Here is a 22,919-nt window from a genome sequence, read left to right on the forward strand (position 1 = left end):
TTTGAATCAGTATCTTCATGTTTTATTGCCGAATTCAGGCTTAAAAAATTACAAATTAGCGATCTGTAAGAAAACTATTTCCAGATTGTACGCACTTGTGAGAGTGATTTGCGATCTCACATTTTCTAATCGCTAATTCGTGGTTTTCACGGACGAAATTCTCACTTACAGGGATGGCGCACTCGACATTTATCGAATTTAACGTCTTTAAATGGTAATTTGCCTACTTCAAAGTTTCTTAAGGGTATACAACATATTAAACCCGTTTAACAAAAGGTTAAGTTAGATTCCGACCCATATTTCGTTTAACAATATTGCATACAGCGCCATTTTCCCCCCTGGTGGTGAGGTTTCGAACTTCCTTTTTTTCGCGGAAAATAAATTCCCATGACCTCCTTTACACGATTTCCAAGTTTGATAACATTTGATCCAGTAGTTTTCCTTTTATGACCGTTTCAATGTGGAACTTTAATTATAACCACTCTGTATATTATTAAATTTTAATTTGAAGCTATGCGTTATATGTATACCAAGCGTAAAATTTTCGCTTTTATGGAAAAATAAAAAATCGAAGCAAATATACTTAGTATATGGACCAAAACTGAAAACATTTCCCCTCCCTCCGAAAAGAAAATATTGAAATTTCGAACTTGAATTTACTGGGTTATCGAAATATTTAATTTGACTTATCTTCTAAGTCCTAGTTCCGACAACAATTCCGTCGAAAATTCCGAATTACTTAAGCTAAAGTAAAAGATTTAGTATATATTCACTGTATGTTAATAAAGTAATCAGAGTGTAATAAAAATAGATTATAGAATTTACGCTGATGTAATTTTTTGTCTGACTGCACAACATGTAATGGAAGAGAAGGTTTGTAGAGATCTGTTATTGACATGCCTCTAAAAGTAGATGTCATATTAATTTTGTCTCTTCAATGTCAAAAAACTTTCCTTTGAGAGGCAACTTTAGTTTTTGAGAAAGAAAAAAAATCACAAGAAGAAAAATTTGAAGAACATGCAGGACGATTGAATATACATACTTATTTTCCGAACACAAGCGATTCTCCGACTGGTTATTGAATAATGAAAAAATGCATTGTCATGCAATACAAAACATTTGGAATACGTTTTCTGGCTGAATAACGTAAGATTAAAAGTCATCTGCTTAATTCACATCCATTTACAAGTCAACTACTCGGGCAATTGCAGAATCGTTTTGATCCTGAGCTTGTAAGACAAACCTAATATCACTGAATTTAAACACTTCTTTAATCTTCCGAGAACGTTCCTTCTTTAATTCCAAGAATTTCTTTAATTTCTTTAATTCCAAGAATATTAAGTGAATACAATTATTGCCAAAGAAATTGAATATTCATTTGCACTACGGCTTGGTAGTTTACTAACGAGTTAACAAAACTTAAATTCTGCTTTTTGTGTCAAAGAATACAACAATATTTTAAATATTTACAAATAAAATATTAAATTGGAGATTTAATTGGAGCCTCATCAGTTGCCTAGCATTTGAAAAAGAAAAGATTGTTAAATACTAATTGTTTGCTGCTCAGTCTAACCCAGGCTGCATGGTTGGTTTTCGTAGTTTTTTAGGTTCTCTTTACAAAGATTCTCTATGAAAGCATCTTAATCAAATAGCTCCCATGTTCTTTCTATGTTCAAATAACCAACTAACCTAGTTCAAGCGCGATTTCCAAGTGAAGTTACTAGTAAAATCCGAATACTCATTAAAAATCATGTAGCTAGCCAATCGGGAGTAACATGAAAGATACGGAACCAATAATTGAAATGTTGTTACGGTACGCTGTTTCTTAACTTAGATGGTCATTCCTTAATTAAATAGCCCACCAACGGCCGAGCGGTAAAGCTGAGCTGAACACTGGTAGTTCAGTTCGAGTTTCGAATCTCGCGAACGGGCTGGCCGTATGGGCGGTTTCGTGGTTTTCCCCATGTGTAACGTGTATACGAGCCAGTTTCCCTTAGAAAGTCCTCCACGAAGGCATCCCTCCCTTTAGGCAGATAGCCCTCGTGTGCTTTGCCATAATTAAATAATCCAATCCAATCCTTAATTAAATATAATTGATTTGTAAATTCTACTAGAACTGACGGTAAGAATTGAAATGGAAATAAGTAATATGGTGTGCAATCTTGATTAATATAAAATTAAAAATATTTGCATAGAAAAATGTTTGCATTCAGACAGAAAGTTTTTTGAAATATTTGCAATTACTTTATAAGAAGGATTTATTAATAACCATAATAATTACTTATTATATTACTGATGATTAGGATTCAGTTCTTGACAATTACATTCTAAATTAGAATTTTAAGGATATAATGAAAATACGCTACGCACAAAAATACATTTTACGAAAAAAAATGAGTTGATTTTTTATATTTTAAAACTTTTTAAATTCATTTAGTAAACATCGTATCCTCGTTGTTTATTGAATCCAGAATGTTGGTGTCGTTTATATAATTATTCTTACTTGTCCACAGAATCTGCTGACTTATCCAGCCATTAAGTAGCTGCAGATCATTTCTACATAACCATTGAACTTCCATTAATTCAGTCTCTAGAGGGTTGTATGTTTATATCATAATTTGACTTTTATAAAAAATGATTATTCTAAATATTATGTTTCTATAAAAATATATTGTGCTTTAAAAATATGGATAATAGTATCAGCCGCTCTTTCAGCCACTTCAAAAGCAACAGTTTGTTTAGAAATAAATTATGCAGTTAATGTCATAAAATTCAAATAAATATCAAACGAAAATTCTCAGTTTTAGACAATTCGATTTAAACGAAGTACAGTAGCAGACGATAAAACGCCGAAGGTAAAAATTTACTCTTACAAAAACTTCTTCTTAATTTTTTTTAAAAAAGAAAAGATACGAGAGAAATTTAAAAAAAAATAGTTAAAAATTTGAATAATATCATCTATAATTTAAAAAAATAGCCTTTCATATAGTATTAATAAATATTTATTACGCATCATTGAGGGGAAAAATGTCATATAATTAATTCTCCGTAAAATTTTACTTGAAATTTAAGGTTAAAAATAGCTGTGGCAATTCAGTGTAACAAACATCCATAGACCACATTTGGAGTTATTATCGCTCAAAAAAAAGGTGCCAAATTTCAAAACGCGAAATTATGTAAATTCGTGTATATCTTAGAAAATTTTGAATAAAAAAAGGCTAATTTTTTGCAGATATGCTTAAAAATACACCTACTTTAAGATGATGGTAAAAATTTTATAGGTTATAATTCAAAATTTTTTTCGAAAAATCTATAGAAATTATTTAAAAATAGAAATTTAAAAAATAAAACGCAAAAATGGGTAAATTTTATTTGGAATGAACCAAAATTTCGAAATGTGAGAGGAAAAAATTAAAAAAGTTTAATAAAAAAGAGATATTAATAAATATTTGCCAAATTCAATTAACATTGAGGAGCTAAAATTTTGAGAGCTAATATTTTAAGTGTGTGTGTGTGTGTGTAATTATGGCAAAGCCTCGAGGGCTATCTGCCTAACAGGAGGGATGCCTTCGTGGAGGACTTTCTAAGGGAAACTGGCTCGTATACACGTTACACATGGGGAAAACCACGAAAACGCCCATGCAGCCAGCCCGTTCGCGGGATTCGAACCTCGGACCGAACTACCAGTGTTCAGCGACTTTACCGCTCGGCCGCTGGTGGGCAGCTAATATTTTAAAAACTATTCGTACGATTTTTACAAAACTTGGTATTCTGGCATAATTTGAGTCGTAGAATCGAAATATGAAAAAAAATTGGTATGTTATTTCAGAAAAAGTCCGATTTTGTGTCAAAATACCTATGTTAGAATAGTACTATATATAAATCTAATATATATCCTAAGTCGCGCTTTCGAGACATGAAAAACGTAGTTTGAATTTTGTCAATCGGCCAAGTAGAACGGGAGATATAGCACTGTCCCATTTTTTTTTTTTTTTTTTTGAGCAGGTACATAAAGTTTATATTAGTAAAATAAACTATAATGAATGAAAAAAAAGTAAAGCTGGGAGGGGGCAATCGTAGAAGGTTTGGGTCCAGCCTCCGTTTACGTGAACTTTGCTGACACACAAAAGACTGTCACACACATTTTTGCATCTCTTTAAGAAGATGGAATGAGATTTAAATATATTAGTTTGCTTAATTCGCATTCCCTGGGCATAATTTAGCCGTGGAATTGCCATCCTCAGTCTTGAGGCCGAGCGGTAAAGTGGCTGAACACTGGCAGTTCAACCGGGGTTTGAATCTCGGGAACGTTCTGCTTGCATAGGCCTTTTCTTAATTTTCCCCCATCTGTATTATGGAGATGAGCCAGTTTTCCTTAGAAAATCCTTCACAAAAGCAGCCCTTCCTTTCAGCAGATAGCCCTCACGTGATTTTCCATAGTTAAATAAACCAAACCAACCTTTACATCGACGCCTTTTAAAGGAATTAACTCCATTACATTTCCCTGTATAATATTTTCCATAGTTAAATAAACCAAACCAACCTTTACATCGACGCCTTTTAAAGGAATTAACTCCATTACATTTACCTGTATAATATTTTCCATAGTTAAATAAACCAAACCAACCTTTACATCGACGCCTTTTAAAGGAATTAACTCCATTACATTTACCTGTATAATATTTTTATCTATAATCTCTGTAATATCTCAAAACAATCATAATACAAATAACTGCACATAAATAACTTAAAGATAACAACTAGACAAAGAATATTAACAAAGGTTTTTTAAAAGTGGTTTCTTAGATTTGTGTTTAATTGCTTTGTGCATTATTATTATTTTTTTTCCAATTTTATAGATGTAAACAAAATCGCAGATTTTAATTGCACAAAAAAGTTTCGATTTTAAGGAATGTGATGGATGTGCTTCTTTCTACTGATGCAATTATTTTCATTCAGCATAAAACTGATTAACTTAATATTTAAATCACCTCGTTCAAAATTATTTAACTTATTTCTGGTTTCTCATTCCGCTTTTGTCTTCGTCGTACTGTTTTCATCGTATTTTCTTGTACTCTTGAGTTTCACTTTTCTTTATCACTATCTTTTGCGTAAAAAATTTATATATTTAAAAAATATATAATTCATTTTTAAAATACCTTAAATAATTTTTGAATACTTTTCCCTTATATTTATTTTATGTGTTTTGTTGCTTAGTACCCGATGAAGCTTTATATCAGTAAATAATTAATTATCAGTTTTATTAATAATTATTTTTGGTAATTAATGAGATCGTGATTATGCCGATTACTTGACGGTACATATTCGGTTATCGACTCCTCGATTATCATTACCTCCTTTAAAATTTCATCGACCCTAGAGATAAATAGGGAGTTGTTAACAGGATCAAAATTAAAACAACTCTAAAACGATCAAAATTAAAAAGAAAAATATAAATTTTAATGCTTATTTCAAAAACTTCAAAGCAGCATTTATCTTTTAATTATTGAAAAGTTACTGAATATTTTTAAAGTCAAAATATAGATCATTATTTCCTTATCTTTGTCTTTTATCTTTAAATCTAGATTTTTGTTTAAACCTGTATCATTATTATAACATCTTTGATTTGAAGAAGTCAGATAATTATTTCTTTATCTATTTTCTTTATATTTTTGTATAAATCTAAATAATATTTTCTTTATCTATTAAGTAGATCATTATTCCTTTAACTGCTTTCTTTATCTTTAAATATAGATTTTTGTCTAAATATAGATCAATATTTCTTTTCTATCATTTAGGTCATTTTTTTCTTTACCTAATTTTAGATCATTATTTCTTTATCTACCTTCTTTATCTTTAAATCGAGATTTTTGTTTAAATCTGGATCATTATTATAGAATTTTTGGATTTGAAGAATTCTAAATCTATATCATTATTATAGAATTTTTGATTTGAAGAATTCTAAATCCAGATCATTATTATAGAATCTTTAATTAAAGAAGTCTAAATCCAGATCATTATTATAGAATCTTTAATTAAAGAAGTCTAAATCTAGATCAATGATGCTAAAGAGTAAAACAAAAATAACTTGCCTGCTAAAATTCAGCAATATGTAATAATACTTTTCAGAACTCTTCAACCCTACATAGTGAATGAAACAGTTGCATGATTTACCACACGTATTCTGCTCAACAAAGACAATGCTCTGCCAACTTAATATGTATTTGTCTGCGTAAGGCAATGTTGCGTTTTCCTTCTTCCTATTATCTTCCACAGCAGCTTTCGGGAAAGAGTGTCTTTTAAATACCCTTTGGGTAAATAGGAATAACATAGATTTTGCTCTAAAGAAGCGTATATTACAAAGCAGCTGAGAAGGTTGAAAAACAAAAGGATATGCAAATAATTAAGTTCGATTTAAGAACGTTTTAGCTCTAGGATCTCACACCAAATAAGTTACTGAGAGTTACAATCTTCCTCATTTTTGTGAACTTTTAAAAATGTTAGGGAAATTTAGGCTACTTTTTAAAAATAGGTGTTTTTTTACTTGGCTCAAAAACTGCTTTTCAGTGTATTAAATTGATTTTTAGAGGAGGGACCAGTGTGATCTTTCTGAATTTTATGTCTTGTTATCTTGTAATTTCACTGTAGAAAAAGCATCTTATTTTAGGATTTTGCTCTTTTAAAATGCAGTTCAAAATTAAAAAAGAAGTATTAAAATTATTAATCCCTTAATGCATAAACACAAATTCAAAACGTGGTCTTCTTTTCCGTCATTAAAAAAAAAAGTTTTTTTTACTATTTATTTTGACTCAACTTCTTTTAAGCTCTTATTTTACCTCAAACCCTGTTGCATTCATACCTGAGAAAAAAAAAATCTTGAACATATTTAATCGGGAGCGCGGAAATAATTTAGTTCGGTGTACTCTAGTTAACACGGTTGAGTGCATTAAAAGATGAAGTTAGTTTTTGTAACACTCTAGTACAGCACATTGGGTATGTTACCAACTGAAGTATAGTATGATATATTTAATGGTATATTTAGTTACGGAAAAGCACCCGAGGGCTATCTGCCTAAGGGAAAGGAGGCCTTCGTAGAAGACTTTCTAAGGAAACTGGCTCGTATACACGTTACAAATGAGAAAAGCCAACGAAAGCGCCAGCCGGTTAGGTTAGGTTATTTAATTTATTTTCACATATTTCATTTTTTTTTTTTTTTTTTTTTTTTTTTTTTTTTGAAAGGAAGAAAAAAAAACTATAAAGTGAGAAATAAAAACACTGATACTCTGAATCATAGATTTTTTTAAAAATGTTTTTAGTATTCGTATAATATTCGTAAAAGTAACGAATGAAAAATACTATGGTGTCGGCAGTTTTTAGTAGTACATTTCATTTCGTATAATTTTCGTAAAAATAACGTACATAAAATACGATAAATCGTCGAAAGTATCTTCAGTTTCCTTTATTCGTAAAACTTTCGTAAAAATAGCGTGCACAAATTACCAAACCCTTATTTTACCAAAATTATACATATATTTTTGGAGCCATGCTGCCTTCTAGCAAAGGTGATTTGGTTTATGCGATTATGGCAAAGCCTCGAGGGCTGTCTGCCTAATAGATGGGAGGCTTTCGTGGAGGACTTTGTAAGGGAAAACTGGCTCGTATATACGCTCACATGAGAAAACCATGAAAGCACCATGCAGCCAGCCCGTGCGCGGGATTCGAACCTCGGACCGAACTACCAGTGTTCAGCGACTTTACTACTCGGCCGCTGGTGGGCCGCCCGTTCGCCGGATTCGAACCCCTGTCTGAAAAACCAGTGTTCAGCGATTTTACCGCTCGGCGGCTGGCGAGCCTGCAACTGTAGTATAGTCAACTGCCATTTCTGCGGAGTAATACTGTGATTCACGGTTAACTCAAAATTACGGAATTAATTCGAGGGCAGTTATAAATCCATGGTAAAGATAAATAATACTTATTAGAAATAACATAAAAATGCTGTTAATGACTTACCTGCATTTCCAAGCCGATTAATATGAAGAATATGTTCATTTGATTACGCAAATTAAATTAGTGTTCAAAGCAAAATGAACACACTGTAAATAAAGAAACACCTTCAGCTACGGAAAAAGTCAGATACAAGAGCAAAATTTCATGTTTCAAAAGAAAACATGAAAATTTTCTAAAATTCAAACTTATGTCAGAATGTTGGTTAACACAGTTTGTTTTTGGCACCTTTCCTTTTTTAGCCCGAAAGGGGTTACCTAGTTTCGAAATGGTATTTTACGTCGGTTCATTTTAAACGGCGTATCACTTTTCACATTTTTGCTACCAAATATTATCGCCCTGTATTATTTTTAAAGAAATTAAATAATGAAGATTCAGCAAGCTTGTATATACGTTCCTCGCATTGAGAAAAAACAAATGTACCTAGAGCAATCAAATTCTGAATTGTTTTATTATTTATTTCATATTTTGTTAAATTTTAACGCATTTTTTGATTAACAAACTCAACAAAGCGAGAAGTGGCAAATACGGAATAAAACATTTTTTCCTCCATCGCGCAAGACTGTCTGTCGAAAATACTATAGATATTCTGTTTTAACATATTTTGTGATTTGGCCGTTGAATTGAATTTTATGTGACGTAACTGCGAAAAACATGATATTTAATATATAAGGTTAGCACACAGAACGTTAATAATAAAAGACGAAAACATTTCTGTAAGCCGTTTTACTAATAAAACTGAACATTGATGTGATTAAGTGGTAAAAGACTGAAAAAATAGAAAAAAAATGTATGCCAAAACGTAACACTGCATCAGGAATTCTAAACATATGCTACTTTTAAAATTTTTGTGATTTTGAAGTGTATATGGCGTAAGTGCAGAGAAAACAATATTTAACGCTTTTAAAATTTTTGTGATTTTGAAGTGTATATGGCGTAAGTGCAGAGAAAACAATATTTAACGCTTTTAAAATTTTTGTGCTTTTGAAGTGTATATAACGTAAGTGAAGAGAAAACAATATTTAGTGCTTTTAAAATTTTTGTGATTTTGAAGTGTATATGGCGTAAGTGCAGAGAAAACAATATTTAACGCTTTTAAAATTTTTGTGCTTTTGAAGGGTATATAACGTAAGTGAAGAGAAAACAATATTTAGTGCTTTTAAAATTTTTGTGATTTTGAAGTGTACATGGCGTAAGTGCAGAGAAAACAATATTTAACGCTTTTAAAATTTTTGTGCTTTTGAAGTGTATATAACGTAAGTGAAGAGAAAACAATATTTAGTGCTTTTAAAATTTTTGTGATTTTGAAGTGTATATGGCGTAAGTGCAGAGAAAACAATATTTAACGCTTTTAAAATTTTTGTGCTTTTGAAGTGTATATAACGTAAGTGAAGAGAAAACAATATTTAGTGCTTTTAAAATTTTTGTGATTTTGAAGTGTATATGGCGTAAGTGCAGAGAAAACAATATTTAACGCTTTTAAAATTTTTGTGCTTTTGAAGTGTATATGGCGTAAGTGCAGAGAAAACAATATTTAATGCTTTTAACATTTTTGTGCTTTTGAAGTGTATATAACGTAAGTGCAGAGAAAACAATATTTAGTGCTTTTAAAATTTTTGTGATTTTGAAGTGTATATAGCGTAAGTGCAAGGAAAACAATATTTAATGCTTTTAAAATTTTTGTGAGTTTGTTGTTGAAGTGTATATGGTATTAATGGAAAGAAGGCGATGCTTAATAAGAAATCTAAAAAGACAAAATAGAATAAAATAAAATTGGTTGGCAGAAGTGAGTGGTAGACTGCGAGGTCAGCGAGAGCATAAAAAATCTTAATAAACCAATTTCGGCGACCACCGAAGTCTGAAACCTTTGACTTTTTTATAATTTTCTTTTTAAAGATCTACGATTTTATTTTACCGGCGATCAAATAATGCCGTTATATTCCAGAATGCATACAATTAAATTACGTATTGTTCTGGATAAAAGTAATCCCAAATCCTATGATATCATCTGCTGTTACTGTTTATTGTTACTGTTTATGTAGTAATAAAAATTTATTACTACAAATTTTTATTTTCCTTTTTTGTATTGTCCATTAAATATATTTTATGCTAATGGTTTGTGATAGCAATTTTCCTGCCGTTCCATCATAAGCAAGACATCCACAACCTTTTTTAATTGGAAGTTAAATATTATTTACACTTTTTTCTTAATTTTACAAGTTTGGGGCGCTACGAATGTTAATTTCTAGTTATTAGCAAACTATGCAGCCTATCAATAGAAAATAACTGTCACCGTCATCAGTATGGTTGTTAACACTTTTGGCTGCTTATAGAGTTGGGCCGGATTCAGATTATGGGGAAGACATGGATATTGCTAATATGTAGTGTCTTTGTGGCATGGAGGCACTTAAAATACCGTCAAACTGGTGAAAGTCTTATCAAGAGGTTGGTTATGCAAATTAGAACTGTCACCTGTGAGGTGTTCTAAGCCTTGACAATACTTTCTACCTCTTTGCTAAAACGAATTTATTGACCTGATATCAAAGGATCAATCACCCTTCCATATCAAAGGATCAATTAAAACAATAGTGAATAACTAAAATAATTCTTAAAGCCGTCTCTGAATCATTGCTCTAGCAGCAACAATAAATTAAGTAGGAAATTTGTAGTAGTAAATAAATAAGTAGGAAATAAATTAAGTAGGAAATAAATGTCTATCGGCGGAAAAGTGCTGTTAATATTTTCCAACTTAATATAATAATTGCTGCACTGATTTAGAGCCTCGTAACAGCAAAATGTGTTCTACATAAAATTCCATTTAAGCTATGGCAATAGATTTGAAGAAGATAAATACGATATATTTTGTTCGTTCTACTGTTCATATAATTACATGACACTGTAGTTAAATTAAAAAAGATGACATCATACAGGCTGTTATAATGTAGATACACGCTTTCATTTTATAATAAATGACTATTACCGGAGCATAACTTTCACGACTTTTAACCATTTATTTGCATGTAGTTTAAAGAATACGGGGAAAATAAATCATCACAAGCGTATCAGAATATAGACAGTTGTAATCACGTTTTCCATGTATTCCAGGTGATCTGTACACGATGGTTTTTATGAGATAAAGAATATTTTTTTATGCTATGAATTTGAGTAACGTTTTAACTCGTAATGATTATTAAGAAAGAGTCTTTCATTCCCATTCATCTGGAAAGTTCTACAATCCATGGAATTTTAGGGTGAAAACTCAGTGCTGCGAGTGTTTGAACACGCTTTTTTAGAAAAATATCCTTGCATATTAATGTTATTAAGATTGCACAATAAACTATGAAACTTACGCAATAATCTAAATGTTAGTCCCAAAAATGTTAAAATATTTTATTACGAATTTAGCCCTTTTATTTCTGTTCAAATGTTTTGCATAAATTAAAAAAAATATTATTTAAAAAATTATTTAAAAAATTATTATTATTATTAAAAAATATTATTAAGTACTATAGCCCGAATGTCAATTAGTTTGGAACGCGATTTTGCTTCATCCACTATAAACGGCGAATCACTTTTTTAATTGCTGCCACCAAATACTATCGTTCTGTATTATGTTTATAGAAATTAAAAAATGAAGAATTTGAATGACTGGATGTATGTTCCTCCTATAGTGGAAAAAAAAATGTCTAGAACCATTAAATTTTGAATAAACCCGTCCTTCACCCGAACATGTGCAACTGCCAAAACGAATTTTGAATTTCGAATTTTACATTTCATATTTTGTAAAACTTTTTCAAGTATTTTCTCCCTCCTTTCTGCTTGCCTTCCTGGTGTCACGGTAGAACACTCGGTGCATATTCGAGAATTCCAGGTTCGAGTCCCGGCTAGGGCATTGCTCAGTTTTCATGTACTTCTGTTTCCAACAACCTAATGTCTCTACAGTGGCGCCCGAACTAAAAAGCTGGTGGATGATGATTCTTCGCAACCAGGATTTGGCGATTGTGTCCACTAATCCCCAGTCACCCTTTAAAAGGAGGAGCATATAAGGTATTTTCTACCTCCTTTCTGTATGCCTTCATGGTTTCTTCTGATGTAACTGTATTACACTCGGCGCGTATTTGAGAGGTTCAGGTTCGAGTCCCGGCGAGGGAATTGCTCATTTTTCATGTACTACTGCTTCAAAATAACCTAATAACTCTGCACCTTTAGTTAATTTTTAATTAACAAACTCAACGATTTGAAAGAGAGCAGTGGCAACGCTGTACGGAATAATTCAAAATTCATTAACGTTTTACAAAATATGAAATACGCAATAAAACAAATTCGAAATTCAAAATTCGGATTTGATTCACATTGCGAAAAATATCACGCATTCGTGTAGATTTTTCATTATTTAATTTTTTTTTTAAAGTAGCACAGGATGACAATATTTGGTGGCAACAACTTGTAAAGTGATTCAATGCTTTTAGTGGTTCGGCGCAAAATGTCGTTTCGGACGGCCTTCTGGACTAACGCCCCTTATTTGGGCTAAAAAAAAATAATTCTAAAACATAGTAGAAGTACTTAACACATAAACGTTTTACATCTTTTTTTAAAAATCGGCATCCGTTTTCAAACTAAAAGTTATATCTATTTGAATTTTATGTCTTATAATTATTGAAATAAAGCGAAATTACATTTGAAAGCCATCAGTATCTGTGTGATGGCTGTAAAATACAATTTCGCTTTTATGGATACATCCTAATCTTTCAAACGGATTGCATTTTGCGAACAAATACCACTGAACGAAAATCGTTCACACATCCATTTTTATATTTGCAGCATTTCTTAATTATAGCAATGAGGTGCACTTCAGCATCTGTTATGATTGAATCCATCACAAGGTGTGGCTGTCAGTTGATGGGTGCAGAAGATGCCAAGAATGTCAAGCTTCTCCGATCAGAGAGAGGAAAAAAAAAAGAGTGTGGGCGAAGTACTTATTACTTCTGCTTCTTGAAACTGTAATAAATCCATCAATACTAATTGCATACTGGGCATTTTATCTATAATTTCGTCTTCGCATTAAAAGTAATTATCGCCATAATTTTTAACTAGAGTTTTGTGACATTCAGTGAATTTTGGTACTTAATTGTTCACGGTGATCAGAGAAATATATAAATTAGATTTGAATTTATGCAAATATTACGTATGGCAGCAGAACTGTCTCGTGTGTAATAATTCATAAAATGAAAAAAAGGAATTAATTATGCACCAACTACTGCTACAAAATATATATAAAAAAATCTGATCACCACTTGACATCCTTGTACGGTCTGTTAAATTATAAGCATTTTTATCCGCACTTCATTTAAATACATTTAAATGAAGCGCGTATTATTCTGAATTATATTACTGGATTATTCTAACTTAATTTAACGATTCGCGAAGGCAAGTTGGAAATGACATCGAAAACTGCAAATTTTGAAATTAATTATCCCCGTCTCTTTTTAGTCCAAGGCAACTTTGTCCCTGAAGGACTATTGTTTTCGTTTGCGATTTTGCGTTGCGTCACTATAAATGTCCGTTTCACTTTTCAAACTGTTGCCACCAAATGTTAGAGTCCTGCATTATATTTGAAGAAATTAAATAATAAAAAATCTGCATAAATGTATTTCTCGCATTGTGATAAAACAACGGAACATAAAGCCAACGAATTTTTAATGACGTAATTCTACTGCGAATATGGGCATCAGGAAGCCCAAATTTGAAATTTGGAATTTGTTTTATTATGGATTTCATATTTTGTAAATCTTTAACGAATTTTTGATTAACAAATTCAAGGATTTCAGAGCGAGCAATGGCAATGTTGTACAGAAAAAACATTTTTATCACCAGCGCTGGAGGCTGTGTATCGGAAATTCTAAAGATATGCTCATATTAAAACTATTTTGCGATATTGCTGTTGAAGTGAATTTTACGGTTTAAGTGCGAAGAACGTAATATTTAATAAATAAAGGTAACATACAAAGCGTTTAAAAAATGCACCTTTGGACGTAATTTAAAATCTGAAACGTTTTAAAATTAATTAATTTTAACTTACTTTTTAAATTTTTTTTTTTTTTTTTTCCTACAGGAGTTAAACGTCCTGCATATTTATTTCTTCATAACGAGTATTAAAATTTTCCCAATCATAAGTATAGGAAACGGGAGATGGCATTAAAATTTAAATTCCATTATTTGTCCAATATTAATCTTTTTTAAAATTTGAAATTGTCGAAACATGAATACTTTCGTCATTTCAAACACTTCTGTAATAGGAAGCACATGAATGTGAAATGGCGCCTCTGTTGGTATATATATTGGTACACGATAGTACATATATCTATGGTTTTTATTTAAGTTCTACAAAATTAAAAATGTTTTGGAACCTCTGAACTAAACGTCTTGAGATTTCAATTTTCTTCCCATTTTTTTAAACATTTTTTTGTTTTGTTATTATTATTATTTACGTATTCCGCCCTTCGGCACTGCACGGAAAGGAGGGATGGCTTCGTGGAGTGAAACTGGCTCGTATACACATTACACATGAGGAAAGCTACGAAAACGCCCATGCAGCCACCCGTTCGGAGGAATCGAACCTCGAACCGAACTACCAGTGTTCGGCGACTTTACCGCTCTGCCGCTGGTGGACTTTTGTTTTAATTAATGATGAACTTCATTTACCATTGCCATATGCTTATAATAAATTTTATTCAGTATGATACATACTCTAATATTTAAAAAAATTGTTAAATTTAGGCTTAAGTTCTGATTTACCATTGCCATATGCTTATAATAAATTTTATTCAGAATGATACATACTCTAATATTTAAAAAAAATGTTAAATTTAGGCTTAAGTTCTGCTTTAAAATGGTATACATGTGCTCATTTAAAAATTTTATATTAATATGCTTCTTTGGTACTTATTAGCGCACATTCTGTGAACATTCATGTTGCCATTAAAAATACTGAATGTAATAACGAATTTTTTTATATTTAGTATGACACCACAGTTAACTCTTTCATAATTTCTTATGAAATAAAAATATTACAGCTTCGAAGTATTTTATTCTTTAATATTAAAATTAGCAAAATAGTGATATAAAATATATAATTTCTCGTAAACTTAAATTCTTAAAAATTCAAAAAATAGTGAAATGCAGTATCTCGAGAATATAACCAAATATGGCTTTATTATTATTCTATACTTCCTTGTACGAAGTAAAAAGGAAGTATTGTAATCGCGAAAAGTTTCAGGCAGCATATTTCAACGAAAATATCCATTTTGACCGCTTTCGAATGCAATTTAACGATGTATTTGCATGATATCTGTACGTAAGGACAGAATAAAAGACTCTTTTCCTCCAAAAAAATTATACAACTGCTTTAAAATGAATTCTGAAGAGAAATTTTCGTGGCGTCTTTATGAACGTATGTACGTACGTATCTCGCATAACTCAAAATCGAGTAGCCTCAGAACGTTTAAATTTTGTACATAGGACTGCTGAACGCTGCTCAAGTGGACTGCCGCCCTTAACTATAGTAAGCCTTACGGTATTTGTTTCCACTTGGCAGATGCTGTCTAATCATGACTCGCTGATCCGACAGCATTTATTATTTCAAAATCTTAGGTTTCATAATCACTCATTATTTTACATAGGTTTTTAGTATCTATAACTGCCTGGTTGTTAACTCAAGTTCTATTTTAACTACTACGCTGCTAACTATACTACACTACTTTAACATGGGCAATGTTGCTATACTTCCTTTACACTACAATACTACTTCAATGTTTTACACTAGACCACAATACATTTTACACTGAGTACTATACATTGTAACAATATCATATATAAATGCAAGACATAGTAAACCTGGTTATAAATATAATACGATAATATTAGATAATTTTTCTATCGCAAAATTTCGAGTACATACAATGCCTACAAAACTTTACACTCTAGTACCATAAGCTACAAAAGTACAAACTCGGCGAGAATTGCATTTTACATTGGGTACAATACATTGTGATTCTATTATATATATGTAGAAAATTTACAAAATATATAAGCATTAAAGTCGCATAACCTCATAATACTACTTATACAGATATACTGAACAATTACTGTAAATACAGTAGCTCTATATCTTGATTACAATTCACACTGTACCAGTTAGCCATATAATTACAAAATTAAGAAATAGTATACAATGTTAATCAAACCATACACTGTTATTCATTATTGATGCAGGTACTTAAAGATAATACTATAAATGAAAAATGCTAAGGTTAGGTTACAATACACTTTTCAAAACCATTCCTAGTTAGCAAATACAGTGGAACTACCAACAACATGATTTAAACATTGATATTTCAAGCATAAAGCATAATCCAATTTATATTCTGTACTCTAAATAAAGAAGAAAAAAAAAAAGAAAAAAAAAAAAAGACAAAGAAAAAAAAAATTCTTTTATTTTTCCCTTTTTTTTTCGGGGGGGGGGGGTAACAATAGGTTATGCCTCCATCTATGCTGAGTAAATAAATAAATATAATTCTGCCAATGATGGAATAGAAACAATTCAACAATGATACAGTTATATAACTAGTAATTTTTACAATACGTTTTAATGATTCTTTCAGTTATGAGACTTATTAATTGTAGGGTAATCTAAAAGTCACAAAGATGTGTACAATGAAAAATTAAGAATCTATGCACCAATGTGGTTAAATCACACAAACATTGAACAGTTCAAGGTTCTGCAATGGTAATAAGGCTAATGTTATGTCATTCACAATGAAGTCTTTACCCTAAGATGATCCTTTAATTGTGAGCGTACAAGGTACAGATGTGTGCAGTAATTGTCAATTATTCTGAAGTGTTCGCTCTGTTTATGCCTGCATGACTCTGTGCACAGTACTTTAATACCTCATTCAATTTGCGTTTAGCAATACTATTCTTGCAGATTGTTTCTGCCCATTGTGGCCAAAATAAATCACTTGGTCTCCTCAGGTGATAAGGTTTGGTGGATGCACAATGGAAGAGATAGTGATCTGGATCACCTACCTCTCCACATTCACAGAATTCTGTTCCGCTTAAGTGGAACCTCTTTAAATAGGTAGGGAATGGTCCATGTCCAGAAAAAAAGTGGGTCTGTGCACCGTTCGTGACTTTTGCTACAGTTCCCACTTTTGGAAAAAAAGAGTAGGTCCTTCTACCCGTGGGTGCTGAGTCCCACCTTTCCTGCCACTGGCATAATAAATTTTCAAGAGTACTTCTCTTGAGATAAGAGGTTGGGAGTTTCACAGGATATTCTCTCAGGCTTTTATCATTTGCTGCCGATTTGGCAAGCTCATCTGCCTTTTCATTGCCTGTGATGCCCACATGAGCTGGGACCCAGACCAAGTGTGGACGTAAGGAGGGAGGGCAATGCAAAAGAATTTTTTTGAGCTCTTGTACATAAGAGCTCCTGCTTTTATTTCCTCTTATCGCTGCCAGGCTAGAGGCCGAGTCACTGAAGATTGTTGCTCTGAATCTAAGTGAATAAACTGCAAATTTAATTGCTGCTTTTAGCGCTGCAACCTCTGTCTGAAAGACTGTATTTCTAATATCTAGTCTTCTTTTCCATGTTTTAATAATAGTCTCCCCTTGTAAGGCGCAAAATGCACTACCGGCGCCTCGCTCTGTTTTGGATCCATCCGTGTAGAGGCTGAAGCTGTTCTTTTTTGAAGATGCGTACACAAGTTGGATGCTATCGGACAAGTCTATGTCTGCGGGGTGCCCTAAAAGAACTGGTTTGTGCTTTTCATAGTCTGTGTGATAATAGTTCTGATTCCATAATGTTGCATTCTCATCCAGTCTCAGCACTCTTGCCAATAGGGATTCCCGTTCTGCTTGTAAGTCCAATGGTGGTATACCAGCAAGTACTTGAAGTGCTGCTGTAGAAGTAGTTCTGTATCCTCTGCATATCAGTAATAATTGCATTCTTTGTATTGTGAGCAATAGTTTACTCATATGTGAGGAGATATTTTCCCCCCAAATTGCTGCACCATACAAGATAATCCTCTCGGATATAGTACGATACCAACTTCTCAGAATATTGGCTGGCGTTCCCCACTGTATTCTTGCTGTTTTGAGCATGTTATTTGTAAGGCTGTTTATTTTCTGTTTCACCTCCTTCAGGTGTGGAACCCAAGATAATTTATTATTAAAAGTCAGTCCCAAGTACTTCAGATTGGGCACGCATTTGATCGGTATACCATTCATTTTAATGGACGGGTTTCTTTTAGGAATACCTTTCCTACCTATGTAGAGCAATTGGGTCTTCGTTGCAGAGATGATCAGTTTGTGACTCTTGGCCCAGGCTGCAAAGTCGTCGACTGCCTTTTGCGCCTTTTGTACCACGTCTTTCCTGCTAGTAATGACTAGAAGAAAATCATCTGCGAAGGCTTGTATATTCACATTTGGATTATTATCAAACAGAGTAAAGGCTGTGTTAGCCACCAAATTCCATAACGTGGGTCCCAAGCAGGAACCTTGGGGGCATCCTCTTTGCAGTTGGTAATTGATAACCCCTTTATTCGTAGTAACCTGTACTTCTCTATCTTGCAGATAACTTCGCAAGAGCTTGATAATTTCAAAAGGGATTTGTGCATTATCCAGGCATTTAATTACGTCTGGCCACCATAACGAATCGAATGCCCCTTTGATATCCATTCCCACTACTATTGTGTATCTGTCATTGTTCCTGCTGGCTTCGATATTCTCCAGAAGGTTCTTAAGTGCCCCCTCCGTAGACTTCCCCTCACAGAAACCAAACTGATTTTTGTTGATGTAATTTTTAATCCTAAGAAAGTAGTTGAGCCGCGCTAAGATGACCTTCTCTAGTACCTTGCTAATGGAAGGGAGAAGACTAAAGGCCCGTCCACACGAGTACGCTCGAAACGTAGCTGACGAACGCGCTTTTACGTTACCAGCGTAAAAGCGTCCAAACGAGTACGCTTGCGAAGAGTGCGTTTAACCAATAGAATTATTTTGCGCAAAAATCACGTGACGCTGTAATATAGTGTCAACAGAGCTGTATCCTATTACTTCGCTGTTCTTCTGTATGTTTGCGGCAAGTTGTCCGAATCAGATGATTTTTTTTATAGCTGAAACTTTACTATTATGTGCAATTATTAAGCAGATGCAAAACCGCAAAAAATGGCAAGAATGGGTCCGAAAGATTTATTTAGAGCTACCTGTTCAAAGAGATTTTTTTTTTACTGCTTTGTTTGCGAAAGGAATATCTGGAATTATTAAATTCCTACTATTAGTTCACACTCTCCCTATATCTTGTTCAAATTTTCAGTACATAAAATGCTTTTTATTCATCCACTCAAGTTCAAATACCATTTTTTAAACTTGCAGTGAATGACACTTGATACAGCTTTTTCACATATTAAACTTTTTTTAATTTTTAATTAAAAAAATTATGTTTGTATTTTTATTTATTTATTTATTTATTTTTGTATTTTTAAACTTTTCTTTGTAGACCTAAGTAGGAATTAATTTTTTCTTGAGGGGATATATTACTTGTTTTTTAATTCCTTCAGGATGAGTATCGACCAGTTTGACAGACTTGCAGATTCTATATCATATGAAAATTAGGATTTATAAAATTGGTTTGGAATACAGTATATAAAGAGAATTAAATTACTTAATTCTCTTTATATACACCATCCACCATATAATAAAACCAACTTCATATTTTTTTAACTCGCTCTCCCTTGGTCTTTTGTTTTTCTTTTTATTTATTTTTGAATTTAGAATGAGGTTCAAACTTTGGACAGTTTATGAGAAATTATGTGCATGATAAAATATGCAATAAAGTAAAAATAAAGAGAGAATTTATAGATGATATATGATAAAGAGATGCAGATATATTTTTACATAAGGATTTCTATTTGCACTGCACATTTTTAAACTAAATTAAAAACAATAATAATAATGAATAAAATAAGAAATGAAAACAATAATTTTACATAAGGATTTCTATTTGCACTGCACATTTTTAAACTGAATTAAAAACAATAATAATAATGAATAAAATAAGAAATGAAAACAATAATAATAGATAAAATAAGAATATAATGATTCATGATTAAATATAAGAAACACGTTTCAAAATGAGAAAAGCTAACTGAATTATACCGTCTACGGCTGAGGTTCGAACTTCCACCTTTCCATTCCTCCGCCACCAAAGCAGCGCGCTGACCACTCAGCTGTCTGTGATAGCAGTAGTAACAGTGAAAAATAATGTAACAAGTAGAAGTCGCTGCAAAGGTAATTTAATTAAACTTCAATAAATAATTGCTGTATGACACAAGTTGTAACTTTCCTCCAAAATTTCGTAATTGTATTTTATTGAATACTCTTTCACAGTCAACTGCTTTATTTTAGAAGTTATTATATTGCTGAAGTTAGTTTTTGGTGTATTTAATATTGGGATATTTATAGAGCTTTTTATTACACATGATATAGCCAATATTTATAATAATAAAGGAGAATTTTGTAAGGCAGAAACTTTGATTTCATAGAAGCTGTAATTTATTTAGGTTCCTATTACTAACGGTGTTATAAATAGGTGAAGCATATGGATATACTGGTCGGATCATTGCTTTATAAGTATACAGTTTTCCCTTTAATGAGAATTTTAAATGTGTACTAATATGTACGAAATCTGAAGATTGAGAAATCTGAAGATGGCGTGAACAATGCTGATTATTTTATTGCTGTATACAGTTATATTTCTAAGCAAAAACTCATCTCTGTGTGGCTCTGACGCCATATTGAAACGGGTAAGCAAGAAGGTTTTCTGATTATGACACGTGATAAGAACTCGGTCGGCTATTGGCTATACGCGCGAGTCGTGGGCGAAAAAGCTGAACAGGAGCGTACTCAGTTTTACGTCTTCTGCGTCCTGCGAATTTACGCCGGCGTCAAAAAAGTTACGTCAACTACGTCGGGAGCGTCCTCGTGTGGACGGGCCTTAACTGGTCTATATGCTCCCGGATCCGATGGATCTTTACCTTGCTTGTGGAACAATGCTACTTCTGCCCACTTCATGGCCCTAGGAAAGTGTCCTATTTTCCAACAAGCCCTACATAACGAAAGAAAAAGTTGAGGGAACTCATGATGAATATATTTGATCATAATATTATCGATGCCATCCGGTCCCGGAGCTTTCTTGTTTACGAGGCCTTTGACTATTCTAGTAATTTCCTGAATGGAAGGGAGCTGATGGTCATGCTTTTTGCTGGTCCAAAGAAAGTTTCGAAAGTTATATCTTGTTTGCCCATGCTCATCAAAGTCATCCCTTACATCATCCTTGGGAAAGATAGTGGTGAGCACTGACAGGAGGACATCTGATATGCTAGAGGCACTTGGTGCCAGTTTTGCGACCAGCTGAGTTGGGCGAAAGACTCTGTCTGTTGCGATTTTTTGCACTGGGCCATAAGTCTCTTTTAGATTGGAACAATGTTTTTTCCAAGATTCAGTTTTCGCTTTCTGTATGCGCTTTTTGTAGAGAGCACGTTCTTTCCTGTACTTTAACATTTTTACGGATCTTACTTCTTCTTCTTGTTCTGCCTGTGCCAGCCTCCTCAAGGCCCGTACTTTGCTTCTATGAGCTGTGAGACTGGGATTCCACCAGGACAATGGTTTGTCAACTTGAATGGCTTTCCTTTTGTAGGAAGCACTTGCTGCCTGAGTGATATTCTTTACTAGGGTATCATACGCCTCATCTAGTTGGACTGGTGTGGTACAATTATTTAAATTTTCTTGGTTAATTACGACATACAGCCTGAGCTTTTCTAGAAATTTCTTGTGTCTCCCAAAGCAAGTCTTAAATCTTTGTTTTGTTTCGAAAGACACTGAGTTTACCAGTTCATACTGGATTATCTGATGGTCACTAAAAGAAGGGAGGTCAGAAACAACCCAGTTGTTCATATACTGTACAATTGGGGAGGATGCTAAAGTTACATCTGGCCAACCTACTGCTCTAGATGTTCTAAAGGTAGGAGGGGAATCCAGTGTGTTTACAACTGTAAGCCTGTGCGCTGTGGCAAATTCTATGACAGCTCGTGCTCTATTATCCTCTCTGTCAGCTCCCCATAGTGGACTGGTTGCATTGAAGTCCCCAGCCACGATAGAGTATTTTGTGAGCCTCAAGATTGCTGGGTCTATTTCCTGTAACAGCCCCTCTATTGGGAGACATGGGGGGAAATAAGCATTGGTTACTACGTACTTATTATTTTTGTCCTCCAGCATGATTGTTACCGTATTCTCTGTCTGATCTATCAACAACGGAGCCATAGGTCCATTGTAGACTGTTGCCGCCAAGTTAGATTTGGAGAGAAAAACAATGTGCGTTGATGGTAAACCCGGAATGATGCCATTCGAGGTGTACGGTTCTTGTAGTAGAGAAATGGAGATTGAAGACTTTGTTAATATCTGTGCCACATTGAGTGTCGCGGCGCGTGCTCTTTGGAGATTGCATTGTAAAAAGCTTATTTTACTTAATTCTTGAGTCAAACTATGCGAATTTACATTGAGAGGGTTCTGTTCAAGCTGAGACGTTCCAATTCTTCTCGGTAACAAGGACATTTCGAAAAGTTGGCTGGGTGATGGAAGTCGTGAAAAGTTCCTTTTGCCTGGTTAGAATTTTGACAGTTAACACAACTTTCTGTGTCTGCTGTACACTCTTTTGTGAGATGTCCTTTGCTGCACCTTGCACAATTTGGAGTTGACTTGCAGTTTCTTCCCAAGTGCCCGAATTCTTTGCAGTTATAACAGCGCTGAACCTGGAAGTATTCTTTGAAAGAGCAAGAATTAAGGCCTATGAATATCCTCTTGCA

This window comes from Stegodyphus dumicola, chromosome 8, assembly GCF_044657685.1.
Source record: "Stegodyphus dumicola isolate Sdum_Otavi_A_Nest chromosome 8, ASM4465768v1".
Lineage (NCBI taxonomy): Eukaryota > Metazoa > Arthropoda > Arachnida > Araneae > Eresidae > Stegodyphus > Stegodyphus dumicola.